General features: G+C 37.8%; 1 pseudogene; it reads right to left on the reverse strand.

Moving 5' to 3' along the window:
• Nucleotides 1-10,704: 10,704 nt before the first annotated feature.
• Nucleotides 10,705-10,822, reverse strand: LOC128776848 (U2 spliceosomal RNA; annotated as a pseudogene).
• Nucleotides 10,823-14,884: the final 4,062 nt, after the last annotated feature.

Genomic DNA, 14,884 nt, shown 5'->3' on the forward strand with positions numbered 1-14,884 from the left:
TGAAGACTCTTCGGCATACGAGATGAAGCCATATGAGTATTTTAGTTTGGCTAAGGGGAGAGTGTAAATAACCATAGTGGGAAGAGAACAGGGTCAGAGAAAGAACACCACAGAACTTACTTTGCTTCCATTCGTTAAATAGGTAGAAAAGGAGCTATTATGAGAGACTGAAAAGGAATGTGCAGAAATCATCTATTGTGTTAAGTACCTGAAAGGTACAGGCGAGGAATATGGGAAATCCAACAGAGGAAAAAAGATGCAGGAAGATGCCAGATAGAAATTGCCTATTTCATAATATTACTGGAAATCAGGTCTGTGTCTTGCTAATAAGAAGAATCACAGCAACATTTCACTTCTTTACTCACTTCGTTGAATGTGAACTTGTCAGAATAATGTATGGATCTCATACCTTTTCATTTATTTCTAGCCTTTTGTTTCGCCTTCCAAGCATGTGGACAATAAGAATCTAGTATAATTTTACTGTGTCCCAAACTGACCAGTATGATAAATATCTGAGCCTGTCACTGTTAGACCTGACCCATGGTCCCTATAGACCAGAAGGTTCTGAGTGACTGATTTCCCTCTCCCTTTGTGCACATGAGCATAGTTAGTGATTCTGTCTATTAGACTAAGCAAGTAAACAAGCTTGGTCCTTTGGGCCGCAAGTATGACAGTGGCGGTAGGCTCAAGTTGTTTCCTGTCATTGTGTCGGCTTTTATTTTCCAACGATTGTTTAGTTTAGTTTTGATGAAAACCCAAAGTTTGAGTTTATAGCTTAAAAAGAGTACTTGTCTATATAAACCTTGCACTTAAACCTAATATTGGCAGCATTTCTCAAATGCGTTGCATTATTGCCCCCTTTTTACATGTGGCAATGAACACTGTAAACACTGTGTTAATAAACACTGTAAAAAAAAAAAAACACTTTTTACACTTCTTTCTCTGATCGCCACCCATCCATTAGATTTTAATGCCACAGATATATTGCATATGTATTTGTGTATCATAATCTTTGTAGGAACAACACCCATTGTAATATAAGAGTTTTGTTTGAACCAGTCTTCTTGAACTAAATTTTACCCCCCTGGGGGACAATATCATCATGTTAAGAGCTCATGGACTTGAGCCTTTGCATTAAAGTTCATTTTAGCACCTGCAGTAGTAACTGAGCATCTAGTACTTAGAGGTAAGTACTTCACTTCAAATTGGTGATCGTTTTATGTCCAGGAAAGAGCATATTTTACCTGCTTCCCTCCACTGAAGATTTGGGCACATTATTAATAAAGCTAATGAAAATTTAACTTCATAGATACTTATGGCTGAAGTTAAATTTTTACCACTCTTACTTAGGATTTAAATTTAATCAAGTGCCACACTATAGTGGGTGCCTTCATAAGTCCATATCTTGACTCAACGAATTGCTCCTGAATGACCTATGTAAAAGTCAGCTGCTGGACTTAGTCATACAGAAAGGAAATTCAAAAGCATTCCGACCTATTAGTATTAACCTTTACTTTTTAAGCTGTAATACTCGAAACCCATTTTGGTCTATATTCTCAGGACTGATGTCTTCTTAATGTACTGATTTTCCACCTCACAAACTTGCTTCTTCAGAAGTATTCAGTAAATGGAAACTGCGTGCGTGCGTGCGTGTGTGGTTGTTCAGGCCAAAATCTTTGGGGTCATCCTTGTCATCTTCAACTCAGTCTTCACAACCTGTTGCTCCGCAATCCCTGTCGACTCTGCCCCTTCAACACAGAACCACAATCCAACCACGTCTCACCACCCTCAGCGTAGCCTGAGTCACGGTTGTGTCCTACCGCAGTTACCCCAACGTCCTCTCAGCTGTACCTCTCATTCCGCCCTTGCCCTCTACAGTCTGCTCTTGTTGCTCCCAGTAGAGGCCAGAGGATCTGTTAAGAAAGAATTCGGGGAGGACCCGGGTGGCTCAGTTGGTTAAGCATCTGACTCTTGGTTTCAGCTCAGGTCATGCCCAGCGTCAGGCTGTGTGCTGACAGTGCAGAGCCTGCTTGCGATTCTCTCTCTCTCTCTCTCTCTCTCTCTCTCTCTTCTCTCTCCCTCTCTCTCCCCCCCCCGCCCCTCCCCTGCTTGTACTCTTTCTCTCTCAGGATAAATAAATAAACATTTTTTTAAAAGATAAAAATTCAGATCGTGTCACTCTTCTTCCGCTCATTACCCATCACTATCTCCCATCTCGCCTAGTGTAAAGCCAGGCCCTTACCGTGGCCTCTGAGGCCCACAGTAATGTGGTGTGTATTTTGTCCTCCACTTTCTTTGCTCACTTGCTCTGCTTCGTCCACACTGACCTCTCTGCTGCTTCTTGGACGGTCTAAAACATTCCCACCTCAGGGCTTTTCGTGTTTGCTCCCTTAACCCAGAATGTCCTTTGCTCATATGTTCTCATGGTTTGTTCTCACTTTTCCTCTCCTCCCAGTTCAAATACGTGCACATTAGTGAAGTTTCCCCGGCCACCACATTTTAAATAGCCGAAAGAAACCCCCAAATCCTTTAAGGGGAATTCCCTATTGCTTTTACACAGCTGTAGATTTGTCTCAGAATTTGCACCAGAAACGTCCTCAGTATTTATAAAAGATGTGTCTATCTCCCTCCCAATTAAAGCCCCTCTGGGGCAGAAATCCTACCTTCATGTTCCTGGCCATATGTGTGATGTCTGGCAAACAGTAGGCTCAAAATATTTTTTGAGTGCGATCCTTCAAAAATTTTCTCACATATTATCTGTTTTAGAGTAGCTTATGCATTATCTACCTAATGATATCTATTCAGTAGATATTGTGAACTTCAAAATCACTGTTGTATTGCTCTTGGTACTTTCTCCTACCCCCCCCCCCCCGCAGTCCCTTTTACTGAAACCCAAAAAACTATTTGCCAGGAGCTGTTCTACTGTCAGAGCATATAAAAGTGAGCAAAACAGTATAGGCCCCTGCTCTATAGTTCACAGCCTTTCGTTTTGTTTGCTTTTATCTCGCACATTTTCTTTTTTTAATTTTTTTAATCTTTATTTTTCTTTTTGAGAGAAAGGGAGAGTGCGAGCAGGGGAGGAACAGAGAGAGAGGGGAGACACAGCATCTGAAGCAGGCTCCGGGCTCCCAGCTGTCAGCACAGAGCCCAACCTGAGACTCGAACTCACGAACTGTGAGATCATGACCCGAGCCAAAAGTAGGACGCCTAACCGACTGAGCCACCCAGATGCCCCAATCCCACATATTTTCTTAAGATTTTTAGTTAGTTGAGCAAGCTTCAGAGTGTGTGTATCAAGTTATTTCATAAAGACTAATGTCCCTGGGTAAATACAAATAATAATTCTCTTATTAAGCATTACATAACCACATGACTGTAACATTGATTTTATCTTATAATAATGAGCTTATATTTTACTTGGGGAAACATATCATATTATGGTATAAGTATGCATTTGTGTAATTGGGGTCAAAACCTTTTAAATCAGTCATGGCTAAAATAAACTTCTCAAAATGTAAGTCGCTAAGTGGTAAAGACCTGAATGATATTTTACCCTGTCCCGCTATTTATTTCTAATACCTAAACAGGAAAAATTTATTAGCTGAGCCTGGGGTTTTCATCACCATGGTTTATTGACAACATAAGCCTGTGAATTCTTTGCATCTTTATTGGGTCGAGTGTTTTACTGTGAATCTACAGGACAGATCTTAGTTTTCAAGTATAGTACTATGTTATAAGCATTATAATTAAAACTTCCATGTTGGGGTGCCTGTGTCGCTCAGTTGGTTAAGCGTCTGACTTCAGTTCAGGTCATAATCTCGCAGTCCATGGGTTCGAGCCCCGCGTCGGGCTCTGTGCTGGCAGCTCGGAGCCTGGATCCTGCTTCGGATCCTGTGTTGTGTCTTCCTCTCTCTGCTCTTCCCCTGTTTGCACACTGTCTCTCTCTCTCTCTTTCTCTCGAAAATAAATAAACATTAAAAAAATTTTTTTTAACTTCCATGTTAAGAGAATTTTTAAGTCAACACTATCTGTATAATTACTTGTGAAATCGTGAGCCAGTAGATCGTCCATCGAATACGTGGAAAAGTCAGAGAAAAATCACAGGTGGCACTCCGTGTTCAGAATTCCCCCCACAACCCCCTGTATGTGGTCCATCTTTCTAGACCTTGAGCCTTTCTGTGGATGTGAATCAAATTCCCAGTGACACATACAGCTGTTCATTTTATTTCTACAAAACAAATGTGGAATATATATCATGGCTTGCCCTACTTTGGGAGGTACCTGTCCATTGCTGGATTTCTGTAACTATAAAATATGTGTTTCATATTTGGATTGAACCTGCCTTCCCATAACTTATGTTGATGGTGATGCCTATTTTCATGTTATTATAATCATGTCCTCTCTTGGTCTCTTGTTTTGTACTTTGAAAACTGAGTCAAAGACCAAATAAGTAGAAGTTTCTCAGAACAAATGTTATCTCTGTAAAAAATAAGAAATAAGCAAGGTTTTTAGATAAAAATTAATTTTTTAAAAATATTCCATTCGAGAGAATTATCCTACCAGGAATTCAATAAATATATTTATCCTCTGAAAGCTTAAACATGCTAACATTCAACCATGAGATGGCATAAACATTTACATGGAAATTATTGCATTGATTGGGAAAACCCCAAGCAAGAAAATATAAAAATTAATTAGATCGGCGCTAATTTTTTTTCTATTGTTTTACACGCACATCTTATTTTGCCCGAGCCAGGCAATTTAATATAGTAAATGTAGTGTTTTAATGTTAAGAGTCTGGGGGCTAAGAAACCTGAATTGCTCCTCTAAAGATTCTTTTCATGTTGACAGAACAATGCTACCCCACACTAAAGAAATGAAGAGCCTTTTGCTATAATTAATGTAATGAATTTTTAAAGCATTAAAGATTTAAACTGACTCATGAAAAAAACCCACAAGAAATGTATTTTCTTATTCCACAGTTAAGACCTGTCTTTCTGTATTTCTTTATGTGGAATTTAGAACTGTTAGACTGACTTTTTAATTACCTCTCCAATGACCACTGATGTGGCTGACCTTGAAGGTAATATTAATTACCTGATCTAATATCTTGCAGGTGGATATTATTAAGGAAGATATCACCATGCATTCCTTTATCTATGCCATGGCAAATATCTTATCTTACTGTGATATTAAAATGGAAAATTTGAAGTTTTAAAGTTTCAGTATAAGAAAATATTAGTAATAACATGTTGTATACTGTCATGAAATATACACAAATGATGTGCCTGTTACATTTTCTGGGGTATCTTACCACAAACAGCAAGGTGAATAGCTGTCTATTTACCATTTTAAGACATTTTTTGTGATTGCTGTACATGGATTTTATTGAGAATTGTCTTTGAGCAGACTTTAGATCGAGGGAAAATTTGTGTTCACATCTGAATTATGAGGAAAGATTCTAGAGAAAGGGGAATGTGACTGAGAAAGAAATGTTCAAGTAGGGAATAGAGAGACTTATTTTAATTTTTTTTTTTAACGTTTATTTATTTTTGGGACAGAGAGAGCCAGAGCATGAACGGGGGAGGGGCAGAAAGAGAGGGAGACACAGAATCGGAAACAGGCTCCAGGCTCTGAGCTGTCAGCCCAGAGCCCGAGGCGGGGCTCGAACTCACGGACCGCGAGATCGTGACCTGAGCTGAAGTCGGACGCTCAACCGACTGAGCCACCCAGGCGCCCCTAGAGAGACCTATTTTAAACATAAAAAAAATAACTAGAAGATGTAGAACTTTGAGATCAGGATTTTTAGAAATACAAGGTGAAGATACATTTACCAGCATGACAGATCTATATTAGTGTGGAATTACAGGAAAGCTTGAGCAGTAAATGAAAGAAAACAAAACAGTCCGAGTGTTAACGCCACTGACTTAGAGTAACTTTCTTGGTGAACTATAATATATTAGAAAATGAATTGGGGGAAATTTTCAAATAATATACTTCCCCAAAAGCAGTAACAGAAGCTGATTTGTTCAATGTATAAGTATACTCAAATCTGCTATAAGTCAGATTGTTTTGGGGGGAAAATAACAGATCCAAAGAGGTGGTATCACAATGATTATAAAAATTCATAGCCAGGACTTGGGGTCCTAGTAGGGACCACCTGGTTGGTCAGTTTGTGATAAAGGTTGAGGGATTATTCCAGTCTCCTTCAGTTGTATCTGTGCATTATACAAAAGGACATTCGCAGTGACATATCTGAGGCTAGTCTCTTTCATCCCCGCTAAACACCTTGCAGAGTGACTCTAACTTCTTGAATCATTCTTAGTATAGTGATGAGACCAGAGATTTTGGGCCCCTGTCATCGCAGCCACAAACTCAGCAGTAGCACTGTCTGCCTGTAAGGGGAGGCAGCTGAGTGTCAGAGAGAGACTGCTTTCCAGAAACTGATACCCATGGGTTTCTTGCTTCAGAGGACCGCACGGCCTGCCGTGTCTTCCAAGGAAGTCCTCCCCAGAGCCCTCAGTCCCAGCTGGGTGCCCTCAGCATCTAATCATTTCGAATACTTTCTCTATTAATACCTCTAAAAAGTCATCTGCTGGAGTAGGCCACCTTTCAAGGCCTATTGTATACTAAAGCGGTAGCACACAGATGAAGAAAAATGTTCCAGATTTACGAAAACATTCTGAATTCTATTACCTGTAATGTTAAGTATCACAAATAGTAGCTCATCCAAGACTACAGAGTGGAAGAGGGGTGTCTGGAAAAGCAATGCATAGGGTTTGGAGTCAAAGATTTTTTAAATGGGTAATGGCTACGGGTCTGTATCAGTCAATCAATGGCACGGGGACTATACCGTAAAGCAGGAGCTGTGCCTGGTGTCTTCACCCTACCCCTTCCCAGCATGGGGGGGGGGGGTGACTTGACTTGTGACCGAGTCACTTTCTGTAGCCTCAGGCATGTGTTTCAATATAGGAATCTGAATCAAGTGATATATTTAGTTCAACAGGTTATGATCCTATATTGTTGTCTCCTGGACTATGATCCTACAATCCTGTAAGGACTACCAACTAGTTGCTGCCTCCAAAGAATTGCACTTTAGGTAGAGAACAAAATTAATGCAACAAACAAGAGCTAAACTAGATGGCATAGATGTAGATCGATGAAAACATCCATATTAATTGACATGAAATCAGAAGACAATTCAGAAACAGAGAACTTTTGAGCTGAGGAGGGAGGGGAACAGACAAAAGAAAGGTTTTAGAAGCATGTGTGAAAACTCTGAGGAAATGAACCAGAGTATAAATGAAATAAAGGTGTTTAGATGTGATGATATAACCAAAAAGAGAAGTTTCTTAATTAAAAAAAAAAAAGCAACAAAATGAAACCAATATTTAAGACATCATAGTTTGACAGTGGTGAAGGATTTTATTCACTCAACAAATATTTGAGTATAAATTGCATGCCAAACAGCCTGCTATAAACACTGACAATTCAGATCTGAACAAGTAGACCCCATATTCCTCCATCACGAAGTCCCAGAATGTAACAGTGTGGAATGTAATAAACACAATATTTTGGGGGTGGCACCGACCTAGTCTGGGAGATAGGGTCAGAGCATACTTCTAGGAGATACAGTTACTTTGCTTTGAAACTGGAAAGTTGGAATTTGCCGAGGAAGGTAGGTGAGATGGGCAGGAGGGTTGGTGGGAAGTGTTTCAGGTAGAAGAGCAAACATCTGCTAATGTCCCAAAGAGAAAGGGAGGTGTGATGGGAATAGGCTAGGATGTTGGTGCAATTATCCAAGCACGGGCTAATAATAGTCCAGATCAAGATGGTAGCAATAATAAGGGAAGGTAGATTTCAAACATGAGAGGTATTTGTTTTATAATAAGAAGTTACAAATGCATATTCAGAGGGCTCCAATATTAAAATTTTGCAGCTAAAAATTAAATCTTTCTGAGCCTGGGTGGTTCAGTTGGTTAAGCATCCAACTTCAGCTCGGTTTATGATCCCACGCGTGGGTTCAGGGCCCCACATCAGGCTCTGTGCTGACAGCTGAGAGTCTGGAGCCTGGTTGGGATTCTGTGTCTCCCTCTCTCTCTGCCCCTCCCCCACTCACACTCATTCTCTCTCAAAAATAAACATTTTTTTTCTATTTAAAACATCCTCTATGATTTTGTTACACAAATATGTCAGGGAAATACATGCAAAATGCCTTGCCTTCTGCCTTTATTTTCATACACACATTAGGATGAATTGGGGACTATAAAATATTTACTTGCCATCTTGAAGATAAATGAAAAATTTTACACTTTAATAAATTATATTTCTTTGGGATGTTATGTAGCAGAATTGGAAAGTTCATTTTAGTTTTTCTGTATGTTTTATCTCTTAGGTAATTACTGAAACCAATTATTTCACTTTTGTTATGCTTGGCTTCTCTTTCTGAGGACAAACATTTCCTGTTTCCGTATGGCAGATATAGTGGAGGTAAATGGACCCTTTAGAATCCTAGGCTGAATATTCTGAGTAACACCTCCCAGATTTTATAGCTGCCTTTTTTATCTGTGTGTCAGTTGACTGCTGCCTAAATCTGGAAAAAAGTTTAGCTTGTGATTTTTTTTTTTTAAAGTTCGCTTATGGACTTTTATTGCAGTGAATTCAAAAACAAAGAAGTTAATTTTAAAAGCTCATTTTATTGAGTTAACAGTGAATTAAAAAACCAATGAAATTAATTTTAGAGCCATTTAATTTAGTTCAGAAAAGAGTGAGGCTCTTTTATTAACTTAATTATTTTGGAATTCACTGTTTTAAAGTCCAATAAATGTTATGTATTTTATTTCCAATTAACTTCATTGTGCTCTGAGTCATGTTTGCTTTCTCCGTGTGGCTTAATCTCACCTCTCATGTTGCACATCAGCTGACCCATTTACAAATGGGCAGTTGTTAGTATTAGGCCATTAGATATAAGTATATTACATCTTTAAAAACTTAGCATTTTGGTGATTATTATTTTAATTCCTAGAGTTGACTTGTGCTTGTACAGCAGAAGGGTAGCAAGCCAGCAATTCTAATTGTGCCTGTTGTCAACTATGTAATCTGTTGTACGGTTCTTATCTGTGATATCCTACCTGTCCCATTTGCCAATGTATAGGAATTGGTTTAAACAAAATAGCATATCGGGCTGTACAAAGAGGTAATATTTCAACCATGCTTCAGTTTTTTCCCATCATATTTTACAAAATAAAAATCTAAACAAAGGTAAAATTTTAAAAAATGTATTTTACTTTTACTTTCAATTGCACAGAATCCAACAGGGAGTTTCTATGTTGATTTTGGAGAAATTTTGTAGTAGGTTAAATGAAACTGCTATGTGCCTTAGAATGTGTAGGGCTTCGATTTTACATTTCCCCACCTCTCTTGCTTAATCCGTCATATTAAGTTGAAGAAACAGAATTCTCTATAGTATGTCCGGTGAAAAGAGTAATCTGTTAGCAGACATTTATTCAAAGATAAACCCCAAAACCCCTTCTCCTCCTCCTTCTTCCTCCTCTTCTTCCTCTTCCTCTTTTGAGTTGTGTTGTTTGGAGTGAGCAGTCTTCTGAAAAACCTTAGCATCCTGTTATCTGCGATTTTTACTTCCGGGTGAAATGAACGAATACAATTAGAACACTCTTATCTCTCTGGTTGAGGCTGAACGTGGGGTTTTCAGGCAGGAAGACTGTCCAGGGCCGCAGCCATGTAAAACTTCTCCACTAATTGGCTGACATTCAGAGCTTCAGGATCAGCAGCTGTTGAAGCAAATTTGGTCTGAATATAAGGCAGATTTTCCATTTATTTCAATTAATTACCACACACATCAAAATCTCTTCTAAAAAAATTCTCAAGTGAATACCCGTAAGAAAAAAAGAATGCTTAGGTGTGCATAGACTTTATTGACTCTTTCATGCTTTCTATATGTAGTCAACTTATTTTTACTCATGTCGACACTTGCTTGACCTTTTGTAGAATTATGGAAATAACATATATGTACACTGAAAACAATTTCAACCTGATTCCAAGGGGAAATTGCCAACGGTAGAATATATGTATTGTAAAGCATATGGAGTATGCAGGTAATTGTATGTATTTGGTATATATGTTTCTGCATGTGGAAATAATGCTACTATAAAACAATGGAAAATTGTCATTGCTGCATGCTTATAATAGCTATAAAGTATACTACGTGCATTTTGCAATATCTGTGCACTTTACAAAAAATTCTTTATCTGGAAATAGTGCAATTCTGTATGATACAGTACTCTAATTAGAAAAGTGCTTTATTGGACAGAAAAGTAAATAGGCCACCCCAACCTACATATTGTAATTGGTTACTATAGAATGTGTAATGTGTATAACATGTGCCTAAAATATATGTGCTTATTAATTTTACTGTAACATTTTTCTTATATATGAGTTGAAGGTAGTCATTTATCGTTTGCCTAACAACTGTTTTGAAAGAATAGGAGAGGGACTTTTTTATGCAGTAAAATATTATTTGTGTGTATTTTAGCTTTAAAAAAATGTAAGTACATTGTTATAGCAATTAGGTCATTACTTATTGTGGCAATTCTGAAATTGGAATACTTGTCATGTTTTAGACCAGTCCACCCTCGTGGATTAAATATTTACAAACTGGATTTTTATTATGAAGAAACAGAGAAAATGGGGTCCTTGATATATGTAAATAAAACACCCATGCTAAGTATATGTGTTATCACTTATTTTAGGCAAAGAGAAATAGATACTACACTTGATCTTAGCCAAAAGGCCGAGAAGCGATAGGCAAAGAGAAATAGAACACTCAAACGTTTACTCATGCAATCCAGCAAATCTTTGTTCTTTGTTTGAACTCCAGAAACAGCAAAGTTACCGGAGCAAGAGAACAAATTAGAAAATTGATAATTAACTCCCCCAAACTATCCCTCCATAAAACTTTTGACTACAAGCCCAGTAATACATACATATTTTTTTTAATTTTAATATATTATGAAGCATTTTAGACATACCAAAAAAAAAAGTGCAGTGATACACATATATCTACCACTCCACTTAAAAAAAAAGATTCAGTTCTCTTATGAGCCCTTCAAGTCACTTCCTCTACCCATTACTGGACTGAATTAGGTTATTATAACAGTACGTGTCTTAAATGACTAAATTCAGTTTTCCTTAAAAAGGATCAACTAATCACATAAATTAGCTCATAGCAATCTAGACGTTTTCGGATACACTGAAGTTGAATCATCTTAGTTTCAAAATGCTTTGCTTATATTCCTCCGGCTCAGTTGAGATCAAACAAAACCCTGCCTCTGGCAACTTTTTATTTTTTATTTTTTTGTTTTATTTTGAGAAGGGAGGGGAGCAACATCTCAGGGGTTGCCTGAATTACCTGGGAATATGCTTTCAGTCTCCTCCCCTTTAGTCTTCACAGGGGGGTCCTTGCAAGGGTAGTTCTTTGAAACAATGTTTAGCTAATGACTCAAGAGGACTACTCAAAACCATGGAAGAGCACCTCAAAAACAGATGCTAAATGGACTCTTGTCAGTTTCTACTGGTAGAGCCATCAGCAGCACACCAAGTTGGAATAAATGGAATTCAAATCAACAAAGGAGCATGCTGTTTATGGATAGTACCAAATCAACTTCCCCTCCCCATTGGAATTCAGAGGCAGTAGATCATAGGAGAGTGAGAAGTCCTTCACGTTCCCCAGGCCCAGAGGAGCATGTAAGAATTACAGGGTTCAGGTTTTACTCCTTTTAAAATGTGGTTACACAGGGCAGTGCAGTTGTTTTACTTGATTAATCTTCACCGCGATTTTATAACTTCTGTTGCCTATATCAATAATTTGTATTATATTAAACAAATCTGTAAACAGAAATGTTTCATTGTGGGAGGCGGTGAAGAAACGAGCATCTGGCGACCACACCTTGATTCATTTTAGCCCCTAGAGTCGTGGTATGGTGCATTAATTTCTCAGTTTGTAATTTGCCAGCTGCATTTAATGGAACCAATTTTCATTACATCTGTTCTATGGTTCAAAGAGCTCTTTTAGTTGCCAAAGGGGGCCAGCTTCACACAGATTCTGAGAGGGGCTCACACACCGTTTCTTGAAGTATTAGATAACCAAGGATGATTCCTAGTTTTACAGCAAACAAATTATTTTTACAGAGGCAAGTTTTATATTCATGACTTACCACTGGTAGATTTCAAATTAAAAGTATAGCATGCCCTTTTCCCAGGAATTACATATTGATTTTCATGTCATTTCCTTCATAATACCCACTGATCGCCTGTCTTTACAATCGGTGGTAGATTTATTGTTTACTCGTTAAAGGAAACGTCATTATGCTTAAGCAAATCCTCTTTGTAAACTGCAGATGGTTAGAAGCTGAATATTTCTTAGGCAAATATGGAATTTATAAATGGTTTTTAAATGTCTTACAGTAAGCATTATTTATGGACAAGAGAAGGTCATAGCTCTTCATACTGTGTAGTGGGAGCATTTTTAGTAGTAGAAATGGTTTTGCTTGGGCAACTTTACATTCTTGGTGTGTAATTTTAATCCCCATAAAAATATGTCGCTGTTGTGTAATACCAAATGTAGGATTCCAGTTGAAAGCAACTTTCAATGCAAAGGGTTTTCTCATGGGCAGAAGAGAAATTTGAAATGTTCTACAGTGCTTTGAAGTTCCAAAGCTTCAGCTGGGAGAATTATAAAGCATTAAACCTGAAAAGTTTCCACATGATGGTCATGAAATAGCATGCCTCTATGAAACTAACTCTGCTTCACTCCTCGGGCAATTTTTTTTTTCTTTTTCAAGAGTTTCAAAAACACCATGCATCTCCTTATATTGAGATCATCTTAGATTTATCCTTTGGAAATCATGAAAGTATATAACATAATTGTATTTCTCTATGGCATATAATAACATAATTACATAGTAATCTGTCCTGGGAGCTTCACCATAGCTGAAGAAGTCAAGTTTGTACCCAAATGAGAGAGGGCTTTGTATTTTGTAACTAAATTCAAACGATCATTTTCATAGTTGGTGAGAGGAGAAAAATGATCAGTTTGCTGCTCATTGTATTCCCATGTTGTATTTCTAGTTTTACCTGACAGCTTCCTTCCCAGTCTCACCTGGTATCTCACTCAAGTCTCGCCACCTAGTGCAGGTCACAGAGTGAGAAGGTGATGAAAAACCAACTCAAGACTTGTAACTCCAATTACCAAACATCACATCTCTAAATTATTCCGTTGTTACCGTCTTATTATTCGGTCTTAATTTCAGGTGTTTATTTCTGGCATTGGGAAGCCTAAGTATGGAGGTCGGAATCACTCACAACACAATGAATAATTTGGCAAAGCAAGACTGTTTTCCTTCCATCAGACTGAAAATAAAATTACGACAGCCGCTATCATTAAAGACTGTTTACTGATACCCCCTCCCCCACCCAATCCTGCAGGCATCAATAGGAGAGCCATATGAATCCTAATAAAGACTAAGCCTCTGCTCTTCAGCAATCCAGATAAAAATAGAAAATTAGGCATTAGGTATTATTTCAGTGGCAAACGTAGTCAATTCCTGATATTCTGTGTGATATCCAGTAGACACAGAGGTGTCCTAAAGTCAAAATCATTTCTTCATCTATAGAAGAACACTTATTGTACTCCTATAATTACCAAGTGCCCCACTTATTAGGGTAAATATTAATGCATAGCGTCTGCCACCAAACTGGAGTCTAAGTAAAGATACCGTCTTGTGTATGTTTCTGTCTCGTTGAACAAACTCAAACAAATATAAACAGTATAAGCATTCCACCTCGGATGATTCAATCACTGTCACATGACTAGAATTTTCATGTTTGAACATTTATGATTCATCATTTCAGAAATATGTATTGAAGATCACTAATGGATGAATTTTGATGCTGAATGCCAGAAAATATGGCAATTGAGAATAAGATCCTTGCCCTTAAAGAGCTTGTATCTATTTGGGAGAATGAAGAGAACTGATCTCTGACTGGATAAACGTTATAGCAAAATTGTACCATTTCTATGAGGGTTAATAGTATAACTATTCATCGTTATAAAGATTCCACAAAACAGATCTCCACAAAAGACCCCAATAACTCAATAACAACTATAAATAAAAATATCCTACATAGAGTTTAAAATTAGACCCCTAAAATTATTGTGCATCCTTTTTCCAAGATGCCTATTTCTTTAATTCTAGCATGTTTTGAAATTTGGATTCACTTGCAAATGATGGAATCACAATATTGTGTCTTGGTTTAATTAACAGTTATTTTTCTCTTTCCCAATGGTATATAAGATAATGGTGAATCTTAACGATAAAGGATAACTTAGACATGATGAAATACAGTATACAATTCTTAAAAATATGCTCCAGTCACCTAAATGTGGTATCTGTTTCCAATGTTAATGAACTATTTTTAAAATTCCACCTATAAGGCAGGGGCGCCTGGGTGGCTCAGTCGGTTGAGTATCCGACTTCGGTCAGGTCATGATCTCATGGTCTGTGAGTTCGAGCCCCACGTTGGGCTCTGTGCTGACAGCTCAGAGCCTGGAACCTGCTTTGGATTCTGTGTCTCCTTCTCTCTCTGCCCCTCCCCCTCTCATGCTCTGTCTCTCTCTGTCTCAGAAATAAACAAACATTAAAAAAAAATTTTAATAAAAAAAATAAAATTCCACCTGTAAGGTTAAAATATTAATACTAAATATTAAAATATCACTGATTAAGAATTACTGTTTGGGACGCCTGGGTGGCTCAGTCAGTTAAATGTCCGACTTTGGCTCAGGTCATGATCTTGTGGTTCATGAGTT

This window comes from Panthera pardus, unplaced genomic scaffold (assembly GCF_024362965.1).
Source record: "Panthera pardus isolate Hobbes unplaced genomic scaffold, ASM2436296v1 HiC_scaffold_13, whole genome shotgun sequence".
Lineage (NCBI taxonomy): Eukaryota > Metazoa > Chordata > Mammalia > Carnivora > Felidae > Panthera > Panthera pardus.